Consider the following 25,403-nt stretch of genomic DNA (forward strand, 5'->3'; position numbering starts at 1 on the left):
TCTTTTAGAAATTACTAAAATTGGAAAACTAATCCTTGGTTAAAGGTTTTACACAACTGAGTCACAGAAAGATTCTCTAGCAAAATATTCTACTCACTCAGGTGATGCTGATACCTAGGTAATATATTATATTGGGAAGACAGGAGAATGTTCCAAGCTATAGCACAATTATACTTAAAAGCTATAGTTACACTGATCCCAGAAATCCTGTTTGAGAGGGGCTCTTACAGGGCCTGTGTTTAAGCAGCTGACTTTCCTAAGCCCTTTACAGGGAGCTAGCTGCTCGCTCAGGTGCACAACTGCAGAAGTATCTGAGAGGCCAAACTTCAAACAAGGAGTCAGGGCCAGCACCAGAAACTCCCTGTATCAGAAGCAGTCTCCCAGTTTCATGCTTTCCTGAGCCATATCTGCAGTCTTCCAAAGCCTGCTGGGCTTTTGGTGATAGTGCTGTTTTATTCCTTGCTATATTGAGCACTGAACCCAGACGTCTCACATGCAAGCAACTGCACCACTACGAGGCTGCCCCCAGCCCTTTTTATCCAGTACTGCTGTTTTTATCCCACCACCATTCTGTCCTCATGCTTTCATGTCCTCATACTTGAATTAAATCCTGAAGGTCCTCCCCACTTCTGGCATCACCCTCTCCTCCCTGTATTCCACTGCTATTTTATCACTTTTTCAAAGTGAACAAGCAATAACTCAGAACTTTTCTTGTAATAGAACTTTCTTCATAACCGTGGTGGCACCCAACAATGAGACAATCCTTTGATTTTGAAAAGCAGAAAAAAGAAAACACTTTCCTAGAAATGCCCTCCTCTCACACTTCAGTTTTAACATAATTATTTGTTTTAAAATATGTATGAAATATCTACTTCCTACATTTCTTTTAATGAATTTTGTGATCTTAGAAACAGGAACCAAGGATCAATGACAGGAATTTGGAAACAAAAATGTTCTAATGATTGAACAGTAAGCCATTATGTGTGTTCAAGGTGAGTTCAAATCTATACTAGGGACCACTAGCATGGAGGAGATGAAGGAGATGCTTCATGTTAGAAGCAAGGGGCAATTTTCATTCAAGTGATGCAAATTCAAACACCGGGATTCCACCTCACTCCAGAAAGAATGGCTAGTGACAAGATATAAATAAATACTGGAGAGGGTGTGGAGAAAAAGAAACTCAGCTCCACTGTGGGTGGGACTGATGCAACCGTTGTGGAAATCACTGTGGAGATTCCTTAAAAAGTAGGATGGGGCCGGAGATTTAGCTCAGTGACATAAGTGCTTGCCTGGAAAGTGTCAGGTCATCAGTGCCATCCCCGATACCAAACAAACGAAAAAAGAAAAAAAGAACAAAACAAATTAGGATTGGAGCTCCCTTACAACCCAGCTAGACCTCTTCTAGGTATCTTCCCAAAAGAATTACAAACATCATACCACACTGATATATGTGCACCCATTTTACAGCAGCACAAATGGTAATAGCCAGATCTGTGAAACAATCTAGATGCCCATCCCCTGAGGAAGGTAAAAGAGATGTGGTGTTTTTCTACAATGGAGTACTACTCAGCCATAAAAGATAAAATGGACACTTATACATAAATGAATGCAATCTGAGAACACACTCATTAGTAAAATAAAATAAACATACATGTGTAAACATAGCTTCATTAGTGTGACAGGCTGAAAGAAAAAACATATGTATATGTGTATGTACATAAAAAAAAACAGTTGATATAGTTCTGCTATGGATTTCTCCAAGTTTGCTGAAGAGAAAGCTTTGTGCTGGTGCTGGACAATTGAATGCACATGTCTTGTGCTCTGGGTGAATGATTTGGGGATGACAATGCACAATGTATGTACCATTGCTGCCCCCAATTGACATTATCTTGAAATTTTGTACTTTTCTTCTTTTTCGATCTATGAATAAAATAGATTTTTTAAAAAACTAGCACTTTGGGAAGCAAAGGAAAGGGAACTCAGGTTCAAGCACTGCCTGTGCAATACAGTGAAACTCTGTCTAAACAGTTAAAACTAAGTTAAAACTAAGAATCAGGAATATAACTCAGAGGCACAGCACCTGCCTGGCAAGTGCAAGATCCTGAGTTCAATTCCCAGCATCAAAAATACCTATATAAGTAAATTTAAAAATGGCGTGGGCTCCAGCTTCCATGCTGAGGCTTTATCTGTTCCTGTTATAGCACCAGGATTGCATTCCCAGTTGGTTTCTCTCAGCCCAGTTCGTTCTTGGGTCAGCAGGGCATATCTCCTCTTGCTTAGGATTCCTCACTCCGCACCATTCCTGGATTCTATGCTGGGTCTTTCAGAGAGCCTCCATAGCTGCTGCTATCTGTCCGCCATGTTCTCCCGGAAGTCCCGAGGCCATACTCTTAAGTGAAATAAATTTGACACATACATGTAAATATTTTTCACTGTATGTCTGGTATGAGAAACTGAAAGTGTACAAAAGAACCAAAATGCATAGTAAATATTATGAAACAAGAAGTAATTGTTCAATAGGAAAGAGGAATTGGGGGGAAGGGAAAAGAAAAAAGTGAGAAAAATGACAAAATGGAATGAAAACTTTGTGAATAAAGAGCAGGGTTGAAAAGAGGGAAAGGGAATGGGGGAAAAAGAGGAACTAAGATACATCGTGTACAAGTATAAATTTCCTACAATGAATGTGAACATTCTGCATATCTAAAATGTACTAACAAACCTAATTTGGTTTGTTTTTTTTTTTTTTTTTTTTTTTTTTTTTTTTTTTTTTTTTGTACCAGGGATTGAATTCATGACCTTGCACTTGCCAGGCAGGCATTTGTGCCACTGAGCTAAATCCCTGGCCCAATAAACTTAATTATTAAAAAATTAAAAAGTAAAACAGTCGTAGACACCTTTAAAACACATAATAGCACATACAGTACTTTAAAGTATTTGTTGCCATAGAGATCCAAAAGACAGATGCCAGAGGCACTAAACTATCAGTGAATGATTTCTGATGGCAAGAATAAGAATGCACCTCTCAGAAGGTATGACATTTCACATGCATATTGAATGACAGGCAGAATTCAGATGTAACTACATGGTAGGGTTGGAGAAAAGTCACCAGAGAGAATGCTGTGTGCACAAGCAGAGGCAGTGCAATCACTAAAAAATAGAAATCCCTGTCGACTGATGAGACCCGAAGAAATCAGGCCTGGAGGAAAAGTCACGACTATGTCCATATTCATGCCTGTTTGAAATATTAGCCCAGTATGTTGGTGTTGATAATTAGTATATATGGCCTCAGTGAAAATGCCAACTTCGAAGTGAATGTTATCGATGATTGCCATGTCATTGCTATCCTGACACAAGCTGGTGGCTGGCAGGAGGGGATTTATGGACAGGTAAGGTATTGATAATTGTTCAGATTTCCTGCCAGTTCATTTTGATGTCCCTAACACCATTTCCAAGAGTAAATATTTCTATCATTGTGTGATAAATGTAATAGTTCTTGAGGTAGCATTTTCAAAAATTAATTATACACATGCTGTGTGAAACATTATGCTCAGAGACATGTATTCAGAAGTTTCCAATAAAATATCTTGAAGAAATCATTTTAAAATGAAGTCATGAAGTTTCACTTGTACAACTCCAGGAACAGCGCATGGGAAATTTCTAACTGAAGGTAACGAAAACAGAGATATGATCAGAGTTTATGTCACATTGATTTTATTAATTACTTCAATTATTTCCTTTTACCAGAGTAAAAAGGAGTTAATAGATATTTATGACAAAGAGGGAAAAATATACAACTGATAATCCAGAGAGGAAAGACTAGCTTCTGTCTCACCAAGTCTCACTTAGAAAGTCCTGTGAAAATCATCTGTTCCCATTTGCTAAATTCAAGGAAACAGTTTAATAACTGCAAGGTACAATTTTAGGGAGGCTTTTTCCTGAGTTCACTGACATAGTGGGAAATATGTTGTGATTATTAATTCAAATTTTAATAATTTTAATTATAATCACATGATTTTGATTTGGTTTTTAAAAGCCTATGTGTGACTTCTAATAGTGATAGAAAAAAAGGCAAGAAAGGAAAATGATTTGCTCCTCAAATTTTCTGTGTGTTCTGTGTACATAAAAGCAACAAAGAATGAATGGATTGGTCAGATTTTCAGACTATCATGGTCCCAAGGACATGCAAACAAATGCATGTGGCTTAATCTCTGGTAGCCTTAACATGTGGGACATACATGCCTTTCCCCCCCAAGACTTAGGATTGAGCCCAGTGGTGCTCTACTACTGAGCTACACCCCGAGGTTATTTGCTGTATGTATGCATGCCTATACGCCTGTATATACATGCATGTGTGTATGTATGCATGTATATATTTAAACAGCTTCTTTGTAAATTTCCCACAAGGACTTAATTTGAGATCTTCAAGCATCAGTTTCCCTCAGGGCAAGGGTTACAATCTTGCATCACCTCATCCAACTAATGAACACAATATTGATTGAGACATAAAAGACAAAAGGAGCTAAGTAGTTTAAGAATTTTCTGATCCTCAAACACAAGTATTTTTTTATTCTTTCATAGAATTCTCATCATTTTCCTCTAGTAAAATAATCTAGAACAACTTGTAGTTTCAGTTATTCATGTAATGATGCGAGGGAAGAGTTTTGAATTGACCATACTGTGAAATTTGATATCTATCTCAAATTAGTATTTAGACTTCCATCAGTTGATGACCTGACAGAATTTCTGAGATATGAACTGAAGTAATCAGTGTGCATTAAACATCTCTTAGGCACCACACACTACATAGGTGTTAGGAATAGAAAAGGAACACAACATGACCATTGTCCTTAAAGTGTTCGCAGGACAGTGTACAGATAAAGCTAGGTAATGACATCCTTCCTTAAATGTTAACTGCAGTGTGCATGATTCAGAGAACTTATGCTACAGGAGTTCGTCTTTGTAGACTCTCATTTCAGATAAAAAACAAAATTTAAGCCTCAAAGCAGGGGCCAGAAAATCAGAAGACACAACTAAAGGGTTTCTCAATCTATGACTGTGTCCAAATTTAGGGCTAATAAAGCATGCACATCAGCAAAGGAAAATACTGTGGCAATAACAGCAAGAAGAAATCTGTAAACTTAATGTATTTTACCCATTCATAGAGGTTGCTTTAAAATAAGTGGTTTATTTTTAACCCCTAGAAAGGTCAAAAAAGGGATCCAGACACAAATACAAGGAGCCAAATAAAAATGTTCTGTATTTCACATAAAAAATGAAGCTTGATATAGATCAAATACTTTTCCCCCGAGGTGGTGATTCTTGCTTAGGAAATATTTTGTTTTCTTGCCTCTGACTCTGTAACCAGGAGACTATCTGAGGAGTTGTGGGCAAAGACCACAAACTTTGGAGTCAGATTGCTCCAGTCTCTGCCTAGCTTGGTCACTGTTAGGCACAAGACCTTAACCAAACAAACTGCCCTCCAGATAATGAGCCTCCTAATTAGTAAAATGTGAGGGTCAAATACTCAACCAAAGCGCCAACTGTGATTGTCCAATTAGGTAACATGTGAAACATCTGATGTGCATTTATTATTTAAAAAAAGAACTGGCATCTACTCTGTTTTTATTATTGTCTCTTTTCATTAGTATATGTTTGCAACACATAATGTGTTCATTGTGCGAAACTGGTTCATAAACATGTCACATCTGGCCTGAATACAGGTAGGCTCCTACTGTGGAAAACACACTGCCGAATGACCCTTCCTCCTGCCTCCAACACTGACCACCAGCCTCATTACCACCAGCTGTCCTGTCTGGCCACACACCAAGGAAAACAGGAAACATCAAAGCCCAAGTGCTAGCTGGTTAAAGAAACAATGAAAAAATAGAAGAAATGGGAAAACTAGATATAAAGGGTAAGAGAATCAAGGAGAAAACAGAGGCTCTACTCTCTAGCGCCCTGTTGGGCTGAAAGGTAAATGACTTTTATTTGGTCTGCAGCCTCTTTCTCCATACTGCAATGTCTTGTCCACCCATGGCTTCGCGTCCATACTCCAGCACTGCTAAACATTCTCTTTCCTCCCACCTCGTTAGGGAGGTATATTGAACAAGCCACAGGGAAAGATTTACACCACTGTGGCTGTCAGTGGGAATTCCAGCACAGTGATTCACTTCAGTATCAAATTCAAAACTAGAACCAGAAGTACTTTATTATCATCTAATATGATGCTATTTCATTAACTAATTTAAAATCATACATAATTCATCACATGCATTGTTCAATTATAGTTTAACCCGTATTTCTCTGGATACTTTCTCCACATTGACTTTGCCTCACTACCTCTGCTGCAGCAAATGATAGAGACACTGCACCGAGACACATAGCCATGGAAAGAGAATGGCTGTTTTCTTCTTTGTCAAGTTGTGTCACCGACTTCCCTACATAATATAGTAATACTTTCCATGTTTTATTTTCAAAATCCTTTCATGTATGCTGTCCTTTTATCCATCTAACAATTAGTTTTATCAGGCTAGCAATTATTTAATTTTAAAAGGGATCTAAGATATCAAAAACCTGAAAAGTTTTCCCATGCAGTATGTAATAACTTTTTAAATCTAAAATTCAAGGGTAGTAGCTTTTTATTCCTCCAGTTTTATAAGCAAAAATTTAAATGTGGGTATTTTTCTGTTTTGAGAAATTATTTATGAGAAAATATGTGTCTACATTGTTTTACCACAGGATAAATTAGTCGGTTTTGAATTCTATTGTTATAACAACAGCAACAATAATATCAATTTAAAATGTAGGTTCTTTTAAGCTCAATATGGGAAGGCCAAGAAAAGGAGGGACAGTGCACTGGAAAGACATTTGCAGTCCACACTGCAGAGGGAGGCGCCACGCAGGAACACTCCTGCTCTACAGGGAGGCACAGGAGCCAGGGGGAGATGTGGGCAGAGGTCTTGTTATAGTTTCCCGAGGGAAGCAAGGAGTGAAATAGGCTAGCCAGCTCTAGGAGTGGCTATGTGAAAAGTTCAGCAAGGCCTGGGGCAAAGCAACTGCTCTCCATTGTGCAGCGCCTGGCCTGGGGTCATGAAAATGGAAGAGCAGGACCTGAATTCCAGCCCTAAGTGGTAAATGTGTGGGCTATGGACCGCTTTGCTTCCATCTGAAAGGGGCACATGTATTCTCTCGAGGAACTGGCTGGCCCTGAGAGGACAGTATCTGCACTGCCAGCAGAGTCCTCAGTGCATAAGTATCAAAAACACATTCTTAATACAAATGATTGGCCATTCTTACATACCAAACACAGAGATAAACATTCAGTGTGCATTATGTTACACTCACATCCTAAAAACTCCATAAAGTCAGTACTATCATCACCTTCATCATTAACTCGTTTCACAAATGGGGACCTGAGGTTTAAAGACCAGAGGGACTTGGTGTGAATCACATAGCTAGCAAGTGGAGGAGGTGAGGGTTTTACATCCCACAACCTCACGATAAAGCCCACACTTTTAACCATTACTGTACAGGCTGTTAAAATTCGTATGGACATAGGATTGATGACTCCAATTTCCCCAGTAGGTTCACTAGCCAAAAATAATATCTGACTTATCACATTTTAGAAGTCAGAAAATTTCTGAAGATGCATCATCTGAGAGAATGATCAGTTCAGGTGTTTCCCACTGTTAACCATGACTTCCTGTCAAAGATTATGTTTCTGAGCTGCTACATTTATTGAACCAACCCCATCATGAAAGACAATCAGTGGCTCCATTGCCAATAACAGCACCAACCTGCACACCTATCATCCACCCAACTACCACACACATACACTACCAGAGCCCTTCTGGAGTCAGCAGGGACACCTTGTAAATTTACGGACATATTCCTTTTAAAGGATCTTTTATTAAATGCCACTGCATGACAATAAAGAGGTCAGGAATAAGGAGTAAGTCTCCTCTTCATTCAAGTTGAGTTCTCAGTCTACTCTCAATTCACAGATCTTCAATACTGTACTGATATTAAAGAATAAGTAGACATATTACAAGTAGAGGGAGGATAGAAGAGTTAATTATTAGTAATTGCACTGGGACGACAGACATGAATGAGCTCACTCACAGGACAACAGGAAAGTGTAAATTTCCAAGTAGTAAAAACAAAAAGATCCATCTCTCCATGACATTCATACTGGCTCTAGGGATGCTGAGATTCCTCAGTGGACACCAGACAGCCAACATTTGGAAGTCACTTTGCAGCCTTAAGGGACCTCCTACGTGCTCATGGCTGAAGGCAAAGTGAATATTGGTTTACATAGGCTTCTATGGGAAACTATGGCAGTGTTAAAGAATGTTATGTTTCACAATGTAAATGTATTTCAATTCAAAAAGGAATGTATGGAACATTCTAAGCTAACCAAGATTTCAACCTGTCATTGAGAATATGGTATGTTGTCAAGCTAAAAAAAAAAAGGCACCAACTATGGAAAACATGCATGTTAAACTGTTGAGCTACCTGATTGGATGAACCATAGTTCATCCAATACCATTCAGCTCAGTTCAGCTCATCCAATACAGTTCAGCTCAAATGCTATTAAAATAAAGGCTACAAGATGATATTGCAATCCCAGGGTACTGAAAGGTTTTTGTACTTGACAATAAATAAGTATCAGGAGTCAGTGCTCTAAGTCAAGACATGGGAATGCTCATAATTTAATTGTATATGTCATAATGCTTCACAAAATATGGATTATCTACAAACTATCTGTCATGGTTTATGTCTGCAGCCCCCAGGCCTCATGCATTTGCATTAAGCATTTGTGACTGGTTCATTGTCTAGCACTTGGATTGATGGTGTCAGTGCTACACCCACATAGAGGTGGAGCCAGCATACAATGTAATGGCAGGAAGAAGATGTGTCTCTCTCTCTTGCAGGTTCCTACCTTGCTGTTTTCAGCTGCAATGTACTGTGGCCCTGCCATGCCACCCTGCCTTGGAGCCAACTGAGTATGGACTGAAACCTCAAAAAGCTATAAGAAATAAACCTTTCCTTTCCCAGCTTTGGGCATCAGGTATTTTGTCTCAGCAATGAGTAAAAAGTAACCAAGACACTATCATACAGGCATAGGGAGAAGTTATAGGAAGTATGCAACCAGGCATAATAGAGACTTGGTAAGTGCCTTCAAAAACAAAATCATAAACTACTAAGAGGACTTAAAGGAGAGAAAGAGCAGGGCTGACCCAGGGTAATTAAAATAGTGAAGGGGCAGAAGCGGTTTCCTGGAGGAAGCAGGTTTAAATGCAGCATTAAAGGCTCAGGATGGCCTTCCTCTGGTAGATCGCTGCACCTACCCCAGTAGTTTGGGGGCCTTTGTCCAATCCCCAGCACCATAAAAAACAAACCAATAAACCATCACAGAACAGTGAGAAATTTTGACAGTCAAAGGAATACAATTGGTATATTGGGGCAGAAGAAATAACAAAAGAAAATGAAGGACTCTGCATGGTTGAAATGTGAGACTGGAAAGGTAGGTCAGAGACCAGCATGTGAGAAAATCATCAAGTTAAGCAGTTTTTAACACTCTCTTTACAGCAGTTGCAGTGGAATGATTCAGTCATAACCTCCAAACATTTGCCATGATTGTTGTGATTATTCATGAGAATTAGCATACCTCTAGGAAATAGAATTTTGATGAAAGAATTTATATGCTCAGATCCAAAGGTAAAATCCCCAAAGCCAGCCCAGCTGTAACCTAGATAAGAAATGAAACTGTATTTTTTTAAATCTAAAAGCATAAGTAGGAAAGGTAAGATTGCAAACTAGAAAAAGGTTCCTCTCTGGATTTTTTTTTGTACATGAAAGGATTACTTACATAAACTATAGCTATTTCTGAACATCATAAAATCTTTAAAGATGTGTTAAAATGCTTTCGAATTTCATGAAATTGGGGGATAATTTTTCTTTGGCAGAACATGATAGAATAATTAGGACAGTAACTCAAGGTTCCTACAGACCCTTTACTAATAAATAATTAGGACAGTAATTCAACGTTCCTACAGACCTTTGACTAATAAATAATTAGGAACTCAACGTTCCTACAGACCCTTTACTAATAAAAGTAGCTAGCACTTAAATAGAGCTCCTGTATGTCCAGTGCTGCTTTAAATACCTTATGAATATTTACCAAGTTAACCCTGTGTTCAAATGAAATTTTAGGCCAGTACAAAGACAAAAAACAAACAAACATGTATGGAGCCTGAGAGGAAGCCCTAGAGACCCACATGGCTCTGAGGGGATATGTTTTGGAAACTTCTAGTACAGGTTTGCAGGAGACAACTCAGGACCAGTGTACACAGTTCCTGCTTTGAGAACTAAGGGAATATTAAAGGATGGTAACAGATATGTTCATTTGCCCTACACGTGTTCCAAAGAATTTCTTGACTAACAACATTTGAATTAGGAGAGTTACTATTAAAATTGTGTATCTAGCATTTCTCTTTAACTCAGATCTGGCCACTGAGGATCCTTTCATCTCACGCACTGCCCTATGTTTCAAGGTGAAGGCCTGACGCCCGCTTTAGACAGCTTATGTGCACTGTTCCCTTAGCTCACATTGGTCCTCGCCTGTCTCCCTTCCTGACCTACAAGACTGGTGTTTGAAATGTCTGAGTTAGGACATAGATTTCAAAACTGAATACAGATTACTAGGAGATATGGCTGGAATCCTTACCAAATTAGGAAGTTTTACTTTTGAATTTTTTAACTCAGGAAGAAGTGGAGATTCAGATAATATGATCAACTAGATAATGTATGAATGCATGGTTCTTCAGTTATTTTTCTTTATCTTTTATTATAGGGTATTTCCATGACAGAACTTAGAGTATTTGGTCCGACACTTTCCTATTCTTTTTGTTTTGCTTTTATTTTTTTAAAAAAGAAAGATCAAAAACAATGATACAAAATTTCAAAACAAGATTTTAAGAGAGTAATAATGATTAGGACATTGTGTATTGTTATCTTCAAAGTAGTTGCTCATATTACAAGATATAGGTATGAAGTCAATCAGACAATATAGGCACAAACCTGTCTTTTCAATGAACTAATAACAATTAGTAGTATAATTATATTAATTACTTTGTACCATGTATATATATATATTTTTTTTTCCTTTTCCCTTCCTTCTTTTCTCCTTTCCCTTATTCAATTTCTCTCTCCTTTTGAACAATTTCTTCCCATTTCATAATATCTATTGAACATTTTGGGTCTTATTTATTCTTTCAGCTTCTCACATTAGGTAGACAATATAGTGTTTACATATGTAAGTCTGACTTATTTCACATATAAGTATGCTCTCAGGTTGCATTCATTTCCCTATAAATGTCGCAAGTTTAGCCTTCTTTATACCTTAAAAGAACTGCATTGTATCTATTCCTTGGTTGATAAGCACCTGGGTTATTTGTAAGATTTACTGTTACAAATCATGCTGCTATAAACATGGGTACACATATAGAGCTGTAGTATGATGTTTGTAATTCTTCTGGGAAAATACTCAGGAGGGCAATACCTGGGTCAAATGGGAGCTCTTATCCTAGCTCTCTGAGGAATCTCCACACTAGTTTTCATAGGGTTGCACTGATCTACACTCCCAACAACAGTTCCACCAACATTTGTTATTGGTTTATTTCTTGATGATAGTCATTTTTACTAAAGTGAGATAGAATCAGTGTTGTTTTAATTGCATTTCTCAAATGATCAATGATGTTGAACTTTTTTATATATTTATATGCTGTTTGTATTTCTTCATCTGAGAAGTATTTGTTTATTTCAGCTATCCATTTTTGGACTGAGTCTTTGATTTCGGGGTTTTTTTCACTTCTTTATATGTTCTTATCTTTATATGGAGAAGTCATTTGTCTAAGGGACACTTGGCCAAAATTTTTTCCCATTCTTTGGGTTGTCTTTTAAATGTGTTTGGAATTTATTTTGGTATGCAAAAGCTTTTTAATAAGACAAGATCCTAGTTGTTGATTCTTTGAAGTGTTTTCCATGCCGTTTGGTTTTTGTTCATGAAACTGGCTACAACTATGTCTTCAAGATTTCTAAATAGTTTTCTTCCAGTAGATTTTAGTGTTTCTGTTTTAATATTTATATCTGTAATCCATTTTGAGTTTAATTTAGTGCATGGTGATAGACATGGATCTAGTTTTACTCTTTGGCATGTAGAAAGCCAGTTTTTTTAGTCGTTTATTAGAGTTTATCTTTCTTCTAGTAAACATGTTTGGCCCCTTTGTCAAAGATATGGTGGCTGAGTGTGTTTGTAGTTATGTCTACATCTTATAATCTGTTTCACTGACCCTCAGGTCCTTTTTTGCCAGTATCATGCTGCTTTTATCATAGTTTTGTAGTATAATTTCAAATCAGGGATTGTGATGCCTCCTACCTTGCCTTTGTTATTCAGAATTGCCATTGCTATTCTATGTCTCTTTTGCTTCCAGATGAATTTTATTAATGTTTTCTGTAGTTGTATGAAGCATATTAACAGTATTTTGATCTGGATTGCATTAAGTCTGTATAACAATTTTGAGAGTATGGCCATTTTCACTATGTTGGTTTTTCCTATTTATGAGCAAAAGATATCTTTCCATTTTCCAATGTCTTATTTGACCTCCTTTTTCAGAATCTTTAATTTTCAATGTATAGGCCCTTTAATTTTCAATATATATATCCTTTACTTTTTTTGTTAGGTTGATTCCTAAGCATTTCATTTTGGGGTTTGTTTAAAGGGTGTGGTTTCCCTGAATTATCTCAATGAGTTTCTTGTTGTGAACAAGAATGCTATTGATTTTTGACTGTTGACTTTGTATTCAGCTACATTACTGAATTGGCTTATTAACTCTAGTAGCTTTCTGGTGAAGTGTTTGAGGTCTTTTATGTAGAGTATCATATCATCTGCAAATAGTGATAACTTGACTTCTTCCTTTCCTATCCTTAACCTTTTATTTGTCTTTGCTATCTAAAATTTCTGGATAATGTTTCCAGAACTATATTGAATAGGAGTGGTGATAGTGGGCATCCTTGCTTTGTTATTGTTTTTACAGTGAAAACTTTCAGGTTCTGTCCCATTAGTATGATATTGGCTGCTGGTTTGTCATAGATGGCTTTCATAAGATGTAGATAAAGACCATCTATTCTGATTTTCTGTAGGATTTTATCATGAATGAGTGATGGACTTTATCATAAGCTTTTTCTGCATCTCTTGAGATGATCATGTATTTTTGTCTTTGGCTCTGTTGATATGGTGTATTACACTTACTGATTTGCATATGTTGAACCATCCTTGCATCCCTGGGATGAATCCCACTTGGTCAAGGTGTATAATCTTCTTGATGATTTGTTACATTGTATTTTCTAGTATTTTATTGAGGATTTTGCATCTATGTTGACCCAGGAGACTGGCCTGTAGTTCTCTTTTTTGGTTGAGTCTTTTTTTTGTTTTGTTTTGATATCAGAATAATACTTGTATCTAGGAATGAGTTAAGGAGTATTGCCTCTCTTTCTATTTCATTAAAGAATTTGAGAAGACCATTTTAGTGTCAATAGACACTAAATCTTCTCCAAATTTCTTGTATAATTCAATAATGAATTCACCAGAACATGCGTTTTTCTTTGTTGGTAAGTTTTAATTGCATTTTCAATCTCATTAGCTAGTACTGAGTTATTCAGAATTTTTATATCTTCTTGATTCAGCTTTGACAATTCATAAATACCTAGAAATCTGTCCATTTATTCTTTTTTTCTATCCTATGAGAGTACAGGTTTACAAGTGATTTAACCATTTACATTCCTCAATGCATGGATTTGAACATTTACTTTTTTCATGAAGTTTGTTAATTTGTCAATTTCATTTATTGTTTCAAACAACCAACTCTTTGATTCATAATTTTTGTACTGTTTCATGGTTTCCATTGCATTAATTTCTTCTGTGGTCTTTATAATTACCTTCCTTGAATGGATTTTGAGTTTGTTTTGCTCTTTTTTTCCTAGAAGTTTGAGGTGCAAAATTAGATTATTTATTTGTGCTCATTCTATTTTCCTGATGTGAGAATTCACCACTATAAATTTTTCCCATAGGACTGCTTTCATTATATCCCATAAGTTTCAGTATCTACATTCTTGTTTAGTTGTAGATATTGTTTAATTTCTTCCTTTTTTTTCATCTGTGACCCATTGGTTGCTTAGAAGGCTGCTACTTAATTTCCATGTGTTTATAGAGTTTTTGCAGTCTCTTTTGCCATTAATTTCCAATATCATTGCACTATGGTCAGAAAATATGCATGGGATAATTTGAATTCCTTTGCATTTATTTAAGCATATTCTGTGGGCTAGTATATAGTCTATTTATAGAACATCCCATGTGCAGCTAAGAAGAATGTGGATTCTGGTGTTTTGGGGTATAAAACTCTGTAAATATCTGCTAAGTCCATTTGTTCAAAGGTTTAATTCAGTTCTGTTATTTCTTTACCAACTCTTTGTCTAGTTGATCCATCCCTTGGTGACTATGGGGTATTAAGTTCCCCCATTAAAATTATGCTATTGCATATTTGATTTTTCATGTCTATATATATATATTTCTCTAATGTTGTGTGCTACTGTATTTGGTGCATATGTATTTATGATTGTTCTTTTTCTCTTGTAGTTTTCCCCTAACAAGTATGTCATGATCTTCTTTATCTCTTTTGATTGTTCTTAGTTGACATTCACATTGTCTGCAAACAGAATAGTTACTCCTACTTTGTCCTGAGTTTCTATTTAATGGTATGGTTTGCCATCCTTTAATTTTCAGTCTACAAATTTCCTTTTGAATTAAATGTGTTTTTATATACAGTATGTTGTTGGATCTTGTTTATTGATCCATTCTGTTTCTTTTGATTGATGAATTGAGGCCATTTACATTGATGATAATAATTGATATGCATTGGTTTATCTTTGTTATGGTATTTCCTGCTGTTGGTTCCCTGCTCTTCCCCTTTTTATAACTGTTTCCCTGTCTGGTGTTTTCTTTCTATTATTGTCCTTGGAATTGTGATCATTTGTGTCTACAATATCTTTTAATACTCTTTAAAGGGTTGCTTTGGTGGTATAAAGTTCTTCGGTTGTTTTTTTGTAATGGAAACATTGTTTCTTCATTAATTTTGAAAGACAGTTTTTCAGGATACATCAACCTGGGTTGGAAGCTGTTTTTTTTCAGGACTTGAAATATTTCACTCCAAGCTCTTCTTGACTTCATGATTTGTGTTGAGAAGTCTGCCATCATTCTGATGAGTTTTCCTTTACAGATGATGTTTCTTTTCTCTAACAGCTTTTAATATCCTGTTTCTGTGATGAATTTCCTTGATTTTGATTATTATAAGTCCTGATGTAGTTTTATTTTGCTCATAGTTGTTTGGAGTTCTATATGCTTCAATTATTTGTATGTCAAATTCTTTATTCATGTTTGGGAAATTTTCTGCCATTATTTCTGTGAAGTTTTTTATGGCATTTATGCTGTCTCCAGTTTTTTCATTGACCCCAATCAATCTTATGTTATGTTATTCTTCTTTGTTTCGTCTTGTAGTTAATGAATTGAGTTTTCATGGTTTCTTGCTATGTTATTTTAATTTTGAAGAGGATAAAACCAAGAAAAATAAAACAGAATAAAACCAATCAAAATAAACTAGCATAAGCTAACCAAGACTTTAAAACTTTACAAAATCAGCAATAGTTATCATAATGTTTTTTGTTGATTAAAAATAGCTGCAGATACCTTCAGACATAGTAAAAATTGAACAGATAGAATAGAATAGAAAAAATAAAAACAAAACAATGAATGCAATAAATGACTTCAAAATAAGCCAATAGTAAATCCAAAATGGCTACAATAATATGTCTTATCTTTTAAATAGCTGCTCATGCCATCAGATTTGATATAATCAAACAAAATAAAACAGGGTAAAACCCAGCCCAAGAAAAGGGTGAAAATGATATGGTTTCCAGGCAGGGATCGCCTCCTTTGTGAGGCCTGACTCTCTTTCCCTGCAGGCCATGAATGAAGCTGACTCACAGAAAGAGGCATGGTTGTGGCTGTCCCCAATCTGGCAGCAGCTTGCCCATGGCTTTCTCGCTATTTTTATGATATCTTTCTTTTCGTGATCACCAGCTGCTGTTCTGTCTTCAAGATCTGAAATTCTATCTCTCCTTTGTTCAGTCTGTTGCATATACTCTCAATGGAGGTTTTAATTTCTGGATTTCTGTTTGGATCTGTTTCATGGATTCCATTTCTTTCCTATATTGGACATTTTTTGTTATAATTTTTGTAAGCTTCTCTGTTCTTTTATCTGTGTCTTTTCTATTATCTTTTATTTTCAAGTATTATTTCTTCTTGTATTTGAGAGATTATTTTCTCTATAGCCTTTTCCATGTGTTTTTTCACTTCCAGCATTTGATTTTCAATTTCATCTAGCTCACTGAGTTCTATGCTTGTGCTGTGTGGTCTAGTGATCTGGGATTTCACTTGACTTCTATGTCTTGTCATTTTCTTTTTTTGATTTTGTTTTCCACGTTGGTGCTAGCTGATTTCTTATGATATACAGTTTCATAACTAATTTTGAGCCTTCCTTAGGAGATATCTGCTCTAGATATATCCTCTAGCTGTAGGTGATCTTAGCTATCCTGAGAACCTATCATACCAATTTGTAAAGGATGCAAAGTTACTATTTGGCTCAGCTCTCAATACTTTGGTACTCAGCTGTGGTGATGATTATGACTTCATACAATCACAATGTTATCATACAGGGAAAAAGCTGATTATGACATGTATGACATCCTGGATAAAGTAATACAGTTAGTAATAACAATAGTTTCAAGTACAGCTTAACTACTGACAGGCTATAGTAACTTTTAACCTGCTACCTCCATTCACAGAGGGCAACTTTAAGAGTATACAACAAAATCAAACATGTATAATGAACTTGAATGCCATAATTGCCCCATAGTGGAGTGATTCTAGCCTGTGATGGGTACAGGAGTTAAGATGGGTAGGGGACATGCTAAAGTGATGAGTGAAGTCAGATAGAGTAAAGTCAAGGCTAGAGATCGAAGGATAATTGACTGAGCTTTGGAAAACCAGGAAACACAGGAGGGAAAGAATGAAATAGAATGTGGAAGAGTAATTAGAAAGGGTAGAGATAATGATTACTCACTTGAAAATTTAAATTCAAGAAGTAGTTTAGGTAGAAAGAAAGAGGATCAATAGAAGAAAATGAAAAAGAAAGTTTCAAAATCTAAACAGTGAAAATAAGAAGGAAGAAGGAAAGAAAATGAAAAAGAAGAGAAAAGAAGAAAGAAAAAAGAGACCAGAGAGACAGAGGACAGAGAGAAAAGGAAAAAACCCAAATACAAAATTAATCACAGAATACAAAACAAAACACAATACCTCTCACCAGACAAGAAAGGGAAAGTCAATCAGAAAAACAAAGGAGAATAAAAATAGTAAAGTACTTCTGGTGCTTACAGTTCTGACTAGTGTCCACATTAGACCCAGAGGCATGCTGGGTGTGGAGCTGATCTTGGCCTCTGGATATGGGGGCTGGGATGGGTCTTCTGTCAGTGGAGTGCTCCAAAGTCCAATTGCTGTGTCCTTGCTCCTGCTTCAGATGCTTCCACATTGCCATCTCACTGATTACTACACCCTCTACAGATGTGTGTGTCCCTGTGTGCCTTGGGCCCAGCTGCTGTCCTAAGTCTTGGGGTTCTGGCCAGTTCACCCACCAAAGGCGTGTGTTCTTATACTCCTCTTGCAAACACCACCATCCCAGGGACCATGAAGGAAGCACAGAGTGCATATTTACCCAACATTCTCCTTTTACTGATATGAACAGTGGAGCCATTTGATAGCACCAGTAATTCTAGGAGCCCAGACACAAGCTTCAGGTTTCTTTGCATATCACTGACTCCTAGCAGCATCAAACTGATTATTAGGTGTTGCCATTGTTCCCCAGAAATAGCATCCTCTGCTCTGCTCATAACTATTTTATTGTTTTTGGAGTACTACATGTGTGCATACACATACATGTGTTGACTTAAGACAGAAAAGATGTGGCTTTGCCCTAAATTAAGTGAAAGAGGTTGGAAGACAAATAAATGGTTCCAATCACTATATCTCAATTGTAGAAAGTACCCAGTTTTCTAATTTAAAGAAAGCCATAATCCATCGTTCAAAAATGCCATCAGATCAACTTTTTTCTTCATTGTAGGTCATAACAGTGGGAACTTGTACTTGGCCTGGAACTTAAAAGAATAATGTACTGATCCATTAAAAAAATTCAGTTCTATTCTTAGATCCTCCAGAGATCTTTCTTAGCTTGGCCTCAAATTCTAATTTTAACTCATAAAGGGATTTCTTAACCAAAGAATAGTTTCTTTGAAGTTAAACAGATAAAAACACAATAACACAAGCTAAGTGTTCCTAAGTTAGTTTCCAGGAGTTACAGTTAAGGGTAGGAAGTGAAATTTTTCATGTTACATACTGGAAATTTCTTGGGATAACACTGCTATCAGTGGTATTCATTTATAGGCTGCCATACAAACTACCAGATTCTAAGTGGGTTAACAACAGATCTATTCTCTCTCTCTCACTTCTGAAGTCTGAAAGTTCCAGATGTTGGCAGGTTTGCTTTTGCCTGAGGCCTCTCTGCTTCATGGCTAGAGATGGACACTTTCTCACTATGTCCTCACATGGCCTTCTCTCTGGATATACACATTCCTGGCCTTTTCTTACTTTAATGAAACCAGTAATGTTGCATTCCTGTCCACCCATAAGGCCTCAGTTAACCTAACCATTTTTTTTTTTTTTTGTCTTTTTCCTTCTTATAGGTACCAGGGATCGAACTCACGACTGCCTGCTTCCAAGGCAGGCGCTTATGCCACTGAGCTAAACCTCCAGCCCCAACCTAACCATTTTTAAAGTTCTGTCTCCAAATACACTCACATTCTGACTGGTATTGTAGTCCTAGCATGCATGTGGGAGGAACAAAATTCAGTTCACAAGATCATCAAAAGTCACAAGAGGAACAACCCCAGAAGGGTCAGACTGTGATTTAACCACAGAAAGGTGATGCCCTGGATCCCTACCCTGGACACAAGGAATACTCCACCACAGCCCAAAGAGTCAGATTGGCATAGGATGGCAGAGAAACTCCAAACACATTCTAACATGTCTGCCCACCCATTCCACTCTTAATTTGTAAAAGTAGTACAGGGCATCCTGGCCAAGAAGCACTCAGATCACTCCTCAAAGGGCACCAAGTGTGGGGGCCTCCATAGATGCTCCACTTGGGCTTCCCCCTTAACTCACCCTACTCTAGATCTTAAGGCTATTAAATTACTGGGACAGTAGCATCAGAGCAGAAACTGAGAGGTCACATACCTTCTGATTCATATTCCAGATCTACTTAATATTTAATACAAAAGAGAGGAAAGTTTATAACCACCAGCTTACTGATGAGTAATATCCATCTTCCCTATCTTTTGTGTTTGTTTGGTTGGTTTTCTGAGATAGTCTCACTGTGTAATCAGGTTGAGATTAAAGTCACAAAAATCCTCCTGCTTCAGCCTCCTGGTGTTGGAATTGCAAATGTGCACCACCATGCCTGGCCATCTTCCCTGTTTTAATGTTTAAAGCAGTCAGAAAAAGTACAGAGAGAAGGTCCACACATATGAAGTTAGACAGAATATATATTTTGTCTACATTACCTAAAGAACATGTTAAATTCTACACACTATTTTTAAAGTAAAAATTATGTAGATTTTAAGCAGGAAAAAATTATGGCCAGAGAGATGCCAATAGCAAGTACCTTGTGACAGTAAGCTGGAAAAGCAATTGGACCCCTACTCCCCCACACTTGGAGGCACAGATCCAGAGAGCGAGGTACAAACAAGATCACTTAGCCTAGTGCTTCTAAGTGGTTCTGCACTTCACTGGGAAAGCATCCCATTTAAACCTGTTCGATCTAGAAACTCATTTCCTTCTGAGAATATTACTATGAACACTGAACACTGAATGTCCTCTGCTGGGGATTTGTTTTAATCAATACGACACGATTCATATGTGTTTTGAGAGTCCAGTCAAGAGTCAAGCCTGAGATCAAATGGCTGTGATTGCATTGTTTTAATTTGTTTCCCAACTCCAGGTCTCTGCCAGATGGAAGTTTACAGCACAGAATAGCACCTAATATGAAACCTCTTTAGGTTTTACAAGGCCCGTAACCACAGTTGTCCTTGCCAGGCACCTAGTTTAATTGGGGGATATTTCAGTAACATGATTAAACTCTCCTAAAGCATGCTTTAGTTTAATTATAGTATACAGTTAGCATAATTGGATTACTGAGCTTGGAGAATGAGGCTGAAGAATGACTTAGTTACCAAATGAGGGATTTTTTTTTCATGAACACTATTAACTATATGAAGGTTTATTGTAAGGAATCAGCTATTTCTTAGATATGATGTAGGAAACATTTTAGGAGAAGATTAAGATTAGTAAGGAAATATTTTAAGTCCTATGTGATTAAATACAAGACTGAACCGAGGAACTGTAAATAAGGGCAAGTTGTTTCACAAGGGCATTATCTCTTAAAAGTTTTCAAAAATTTTTTAGTTTTCAAAAAATTCATTTATGGGAAATGGACATTTCCCCTTAAGTCCCTAAAGTAATATAAAATATATATTCACAAGAACCCGACAGCCTCTAGCACAGTGTGTACTGTATGACATACATCTTGTTTACTGAATGACATTGAATGAAAAAGTAACCAAAATCCAAAGCTTATTTCACTCAATCTACCCTCCTGCGAGCAACAGTAACCTAATCCAATTTTTCAGTAAAAACTGCACTAAAAGCATTTTCTTCTGTGATGGTCATGTATTAATTAGGTTAAAACCACTATTGCCAGAGAGGCATTACAAAGAGCTCTGAAAAATAAACCTACCTAGACACATCCTCACCAGCTTACAACTCCTTCCGAAACCATGCCGCATTCACTGGGTGGATCCTCCCAGCAGAAGAATAGACAGTTCTCAGCCTCCAGGCTCCAGCTCTGTCTGCATTCAGCATCTCATAGACTCAGAAAGCATTTTGTCTTAGAAAGAAGCTAAGAATGATAGCATTTCTGAGAGTACAGATGGTAGAACCTAAGGCTGTTCTTCAAGACTTACAAGATGGAATGACTAATTTGTGTCTGATATTTCCACTTTAGATTTAAATTTCCAAATGCATATCTGGGGCAGCTAGTGTTGAAATACCAGCATGCATGTTCACTAGGAAACCTAGGTGCCTCATAAGTAAAGAAAGTCACGCCAAGCAGGTTAAAAGCAAACTAAAAACAAAACCACTTCAGCAGCCTCCATCTTTACAGACAGAATGAGAATTTCTACCCACAGAACAAAATGTGTCCAAGTTAGCACTAGGTATTAAATGATAATAACATTTTAGAGTATATCCTGGAAACTCAGTCTACAATCTTTGGAAATGGGTGCTCACCTTTAGTGAGCAGCCTCATATCATAAAAGGTTTCTAATAGTAACCCTTCACTTCTTTCCACTACTCCTCCCACATCAGTTTCCATGAAACATAGCACGACAGAATAAGCTTAAAGTCTGACTTCAAGTTCCTTGGAACACAGAAATAAATTCAAGGACATGTGGAAAACAGTGGGGCATCACTTCTTAAACATCACTACAGCAGATATTTTGAAACTCCTAAATTAATTTTTCATTACTCCTGTTCTATTTATAAGTCAAGCTATTGTCTATTACACTTCATATCTTTAGAGATTTCTGGTCCTGGCTTCCTAGCTCTCTGCAATTTAAAATGTGGGTCAAGAGCAAGTTACAATGTCTTTTAGTTAATTATATACTTCACAGCTTTAGAATTCTCCTTCCAGTGACAGTTCATCACTCAATGCTTCATCTTATTTTCTTAAATCAAACCAAACGACTCTGCTTACAATGTATTTTGTTTCCCTTACATTGCTCTCTAAAACAGTCACTCTGAAAACGTACTGTAGGAATTTCACACAAGTGTAACAAGAAAACGTCAACTCAAAAAACTAAGTGAAACCAGATAGTAGGAGCACCACAAATTTGTGATGCCAACTGAGACCTCGTGACTTTGAATTTCAAACACACGTTTATTTTTTTAAATTTTATTTAAAGAAAGACTAAACAAAACAGAAAATAGAAATAATACATACATTCAGGAAAAAAACAGTAAGAAGTCACTAGTTGATGTTTACATATTATTGTTTTACAAATAGTTGTTCAAGAAACAAAACTGGAACATGTGAAGTGGGAATTCAAACAAGACTGCAAACAGTTCTGTTCAACTATCCAACACAAACTTAGTAGCATATTGTCAATCTTATACACTTAAACATACATGCAGTTATCCATATCTTCAATTATGTTGAGACTGAATAAACCCAAGCAGGCTAATATCACTCTGAACAAAGAATAATCCTATTGCTGGGTTTCACATTATGAAACTCCAGGATCAGCACTGGGTACTTTAGTGTCTCTTTTTCTTTAAAGTATCTGTTCACTTCATCATGTGTCATATGACCAGTTCTCATAAACTGTGTATAGATTCTACACATGCATGAGTATTAATATGTATTTCTATCCTTTGTATATTAGAGGGAGAACCAAAACAAAGCAAGGCAAAACAAAACATATTCCTATAAACACATGAAATGAAGTAAACATATAAGACCATACAAATCATTCTACCATAGTTCCTGTGTTGTCTCTTGTAATCTCCAATATAATTGGCTATATCATCAGAAATAGCACAATTGAATATGTTAGTACACAACAGTATTAATAAAAACACGACTTTGTATGTAGTATAAAACTTCAAAAACCGGAAGTTATCAAACCAGAATGTGTATAATTGAGTCTTGTCATCTTCAGTGTAGTTGCCTAAACTCTCAGACTTGATACTATCAATCATATTAGTATTGAATAAAATCTTCTCTGCCTCATTTCTGTTATACTATTTTTTTGCCATCAGTTGTCTGCTTATCTGCTTCATTCTGTTTTCTGCTCCATTCATTGAGACCTCTCTGTCAATGTTCCTGGAGTCTTAGTAGTTTTTTCTCTCTCTAGAATGCCCTGCAGTATTCTCTATAGAGTTGGATTGGTGGTTGCAAATTTCCAAGTTCCTCTTTGTCTTGGAAGCATCTTGCTTCTCCATTAACTTCTAGAGACAATTTAGCAGGGTATATCAATCTGGGATGGAGGTTATTTTCTTTCAGGGCTTAGAATATTTCGCTCCAGTCTCTTCTTGACTTGATGGTTTGTGTGGAGAAGTCTGCTGTTATTCTGATGGGCCTTCCTATGTAGGTTATCTGTTTCTTGTCTCTAACAGCTTTTAATATTCTGTTCCTACATTGAATTTCTGGGATCTTGATTATTATATGCCTGGGTGTAGTTCTGTTTTGGTTGTAGGTAGCTGGAGTTCTGTATGCCTCATACATCTGAATATCATTTCCTTTTCCTATGTTTTGGAAGTTTTCCTTAATTATTTCTGTGAATACCCTTTTAGTTCCTTTGTTTGTACTCCTGCTTCTTCCTTCACATTCTTTATTCTCATGTTATAGATCCTCTCGTGGTGTTCTAGCCTTTGTATTGTTACTTTGTTATTTTTAAAAAGTTTTCCCTTTCTTACTCCCACACTATAAAATTGTCCTCCAGTTTGGATAATGTATCCTTAGTTTCCTTCAAGCTGATTTGCCATCTTTCCATAGAATTTTTTATTTCCTGGTGATATCTTTGAATCAGCTTCATGTATTCTATATTTTTTATATTCTTCACCAAATATTTCTCTCCTTTGTTTGAGTTCCTCCCTTCTTCTGTCGGTGTCTCCTTGAGGGGTACTTAGCATCTCTTTTATTAGTCTTCTTATATCTTGCTTTACTTGGCTAAATTTTTCACTTTTGAACTCGTCTATGAGGTCCTGAATATCTCTCTTTATGTCTACTGGTGCTGTGTCTGATATTGCATGTTTGCTGTTCTCATTCTACTTTGTATTTACCTCTCCTAGGTCAATGTTCTCAGGGTTGGGGCCTGGGGACTCTTTGTTGTTGCTTCCTCTTCCCATTTTTTTGCTTCTTCCAGGAGGCCCCAGTTTCTTTCTTTGTTGGTTACAATTCTTCTGAAGCACGCTGGCTAGATGACCCTTCACACTGCAATGTGTTAGTGAGTTGCAGACAGGGACAGTGTATGCTGGCCCCTCCCCTCCAGATCAGTCAAGCTGCTGTGGCCTGCACTACTGTATTACTTTGTGCTGCCTCCCCTCCAGACCAGCCAAACCTCCGAGGCCCCACTGGGCCAGTGTGGTTAGTGTGCACCACCGCTACAGGGACTTGACCTCAGGTAACCTATTGGGTCTCAGCCAGGTCATGTGACCCAGGCCTAGCTCACTCCACCAATCCCGTTTGGGAAGGAAACAATTGACTGAAGTCACTGCTGCCCATTGTACTTACCAGTCCTCCCCAGGCCCAGAATGTCATCCACCGGAGCCCCCTATTTATGGAATGACTCCACTCCTGTCTCTCACCACAGGTCGATGTAGGTTCCCCACCAACTCAGCTTTCTGTTCAGCTCACTGACTCTCGAACTCAACATAACTTCACTTCCAGTGAGTCAAAGCGGTGGGACCTCGGATGGCTCGGCAAGTTTCAGTGGGACCCCAGCAAGGTGCAGCTGGATCTCAGCAAGTCATGGCGGGACCCTGGCAAATTACAGTGTCGGCCAGTCATGGTGGGACCTCGGATGGTTGGCAAGTCACCTTAATTTCTTCTTGGGACAAGAGAATTCATCTCCCTCTGTTTGGGGCTCCCCACTCTGTATTATGTTGAATTCTAAGTTGACTATCTCAGGGAGCTTCTGTAGCCAGTTGTTATCTATCTGGCATCTTTGCTCCTGCCCCTCACAAGTTTAAATATCATATGTTTTTCTTATGTGTGAAACTCACCATATAAGGGGTATAATAAAAAACAGATAATAGAAGAAAGAGAGAGAGAGACAGAGAGAGAGAGAGAGAGAGAGAGAGAGAGAGAAGGAAAGCCATATAAGCCAACAAAAATAATTGTCTAAAGTATACTTTAATTTAGTGTAATTGTCTTATGTATTTTGTGTATTTTTGGTCTATTGGTTTGGTGGTAGTCTATATGAATGATAAGTAACCTTATAAGGGTTTACAAAATAAATAAATGAATCTGATCTTAGTGAAGAAAAGAGAGTAGAGTGGAAAAAACAAAAGAATTAAGATGTGTTATTACAATTCCCCAAAATGAATGTAATCATCATGC

The 25,403-nt window shown here is 37.1% G+C and overlaps 1 protein-coding gene across 1 annotated transcript in view; it reads right to left on the reverse strand.

Moving 5' to 3' along the window:
- LOC134471643 (leucine-rich repeat-containing protein 37A2-like) overlaps positions 1 to 21,234 on the reverse strand; it is a 53,998-nt gene extending 32,764 nt beyond the window's left edge. Inside the window, exon 1 of the mRNA XM_063230961.1 lies at positions 21,021 to 21,234. The gene's annotated coding sequence lies outside the window, so the exon portion shown is untranslated. The remainder of the gene's footprint in view (positions 1 to 21,020) is intronic.
- Positions 21,235 to 25,403: the final 4,169 nt, after the last annotated feature.

This window comes from Cavia porcellus, unplaced genomic scaffold (genome assembly GCF_034190915.1).
Source record: "Cavia porcellus strain 051 isolate PalLab524CR breed Dunkin Hartley unplaced genomic scaffold, mCavPor4.1 scaffold_19, whole genome shotgun sequence".
In the NCBI taxonomy this organism is placed as follows: Eukaryota; Metazoa; Chordata; class Mammalia; order Rodentia; family Caviidae; genus Cavia; species Cavia porcellus.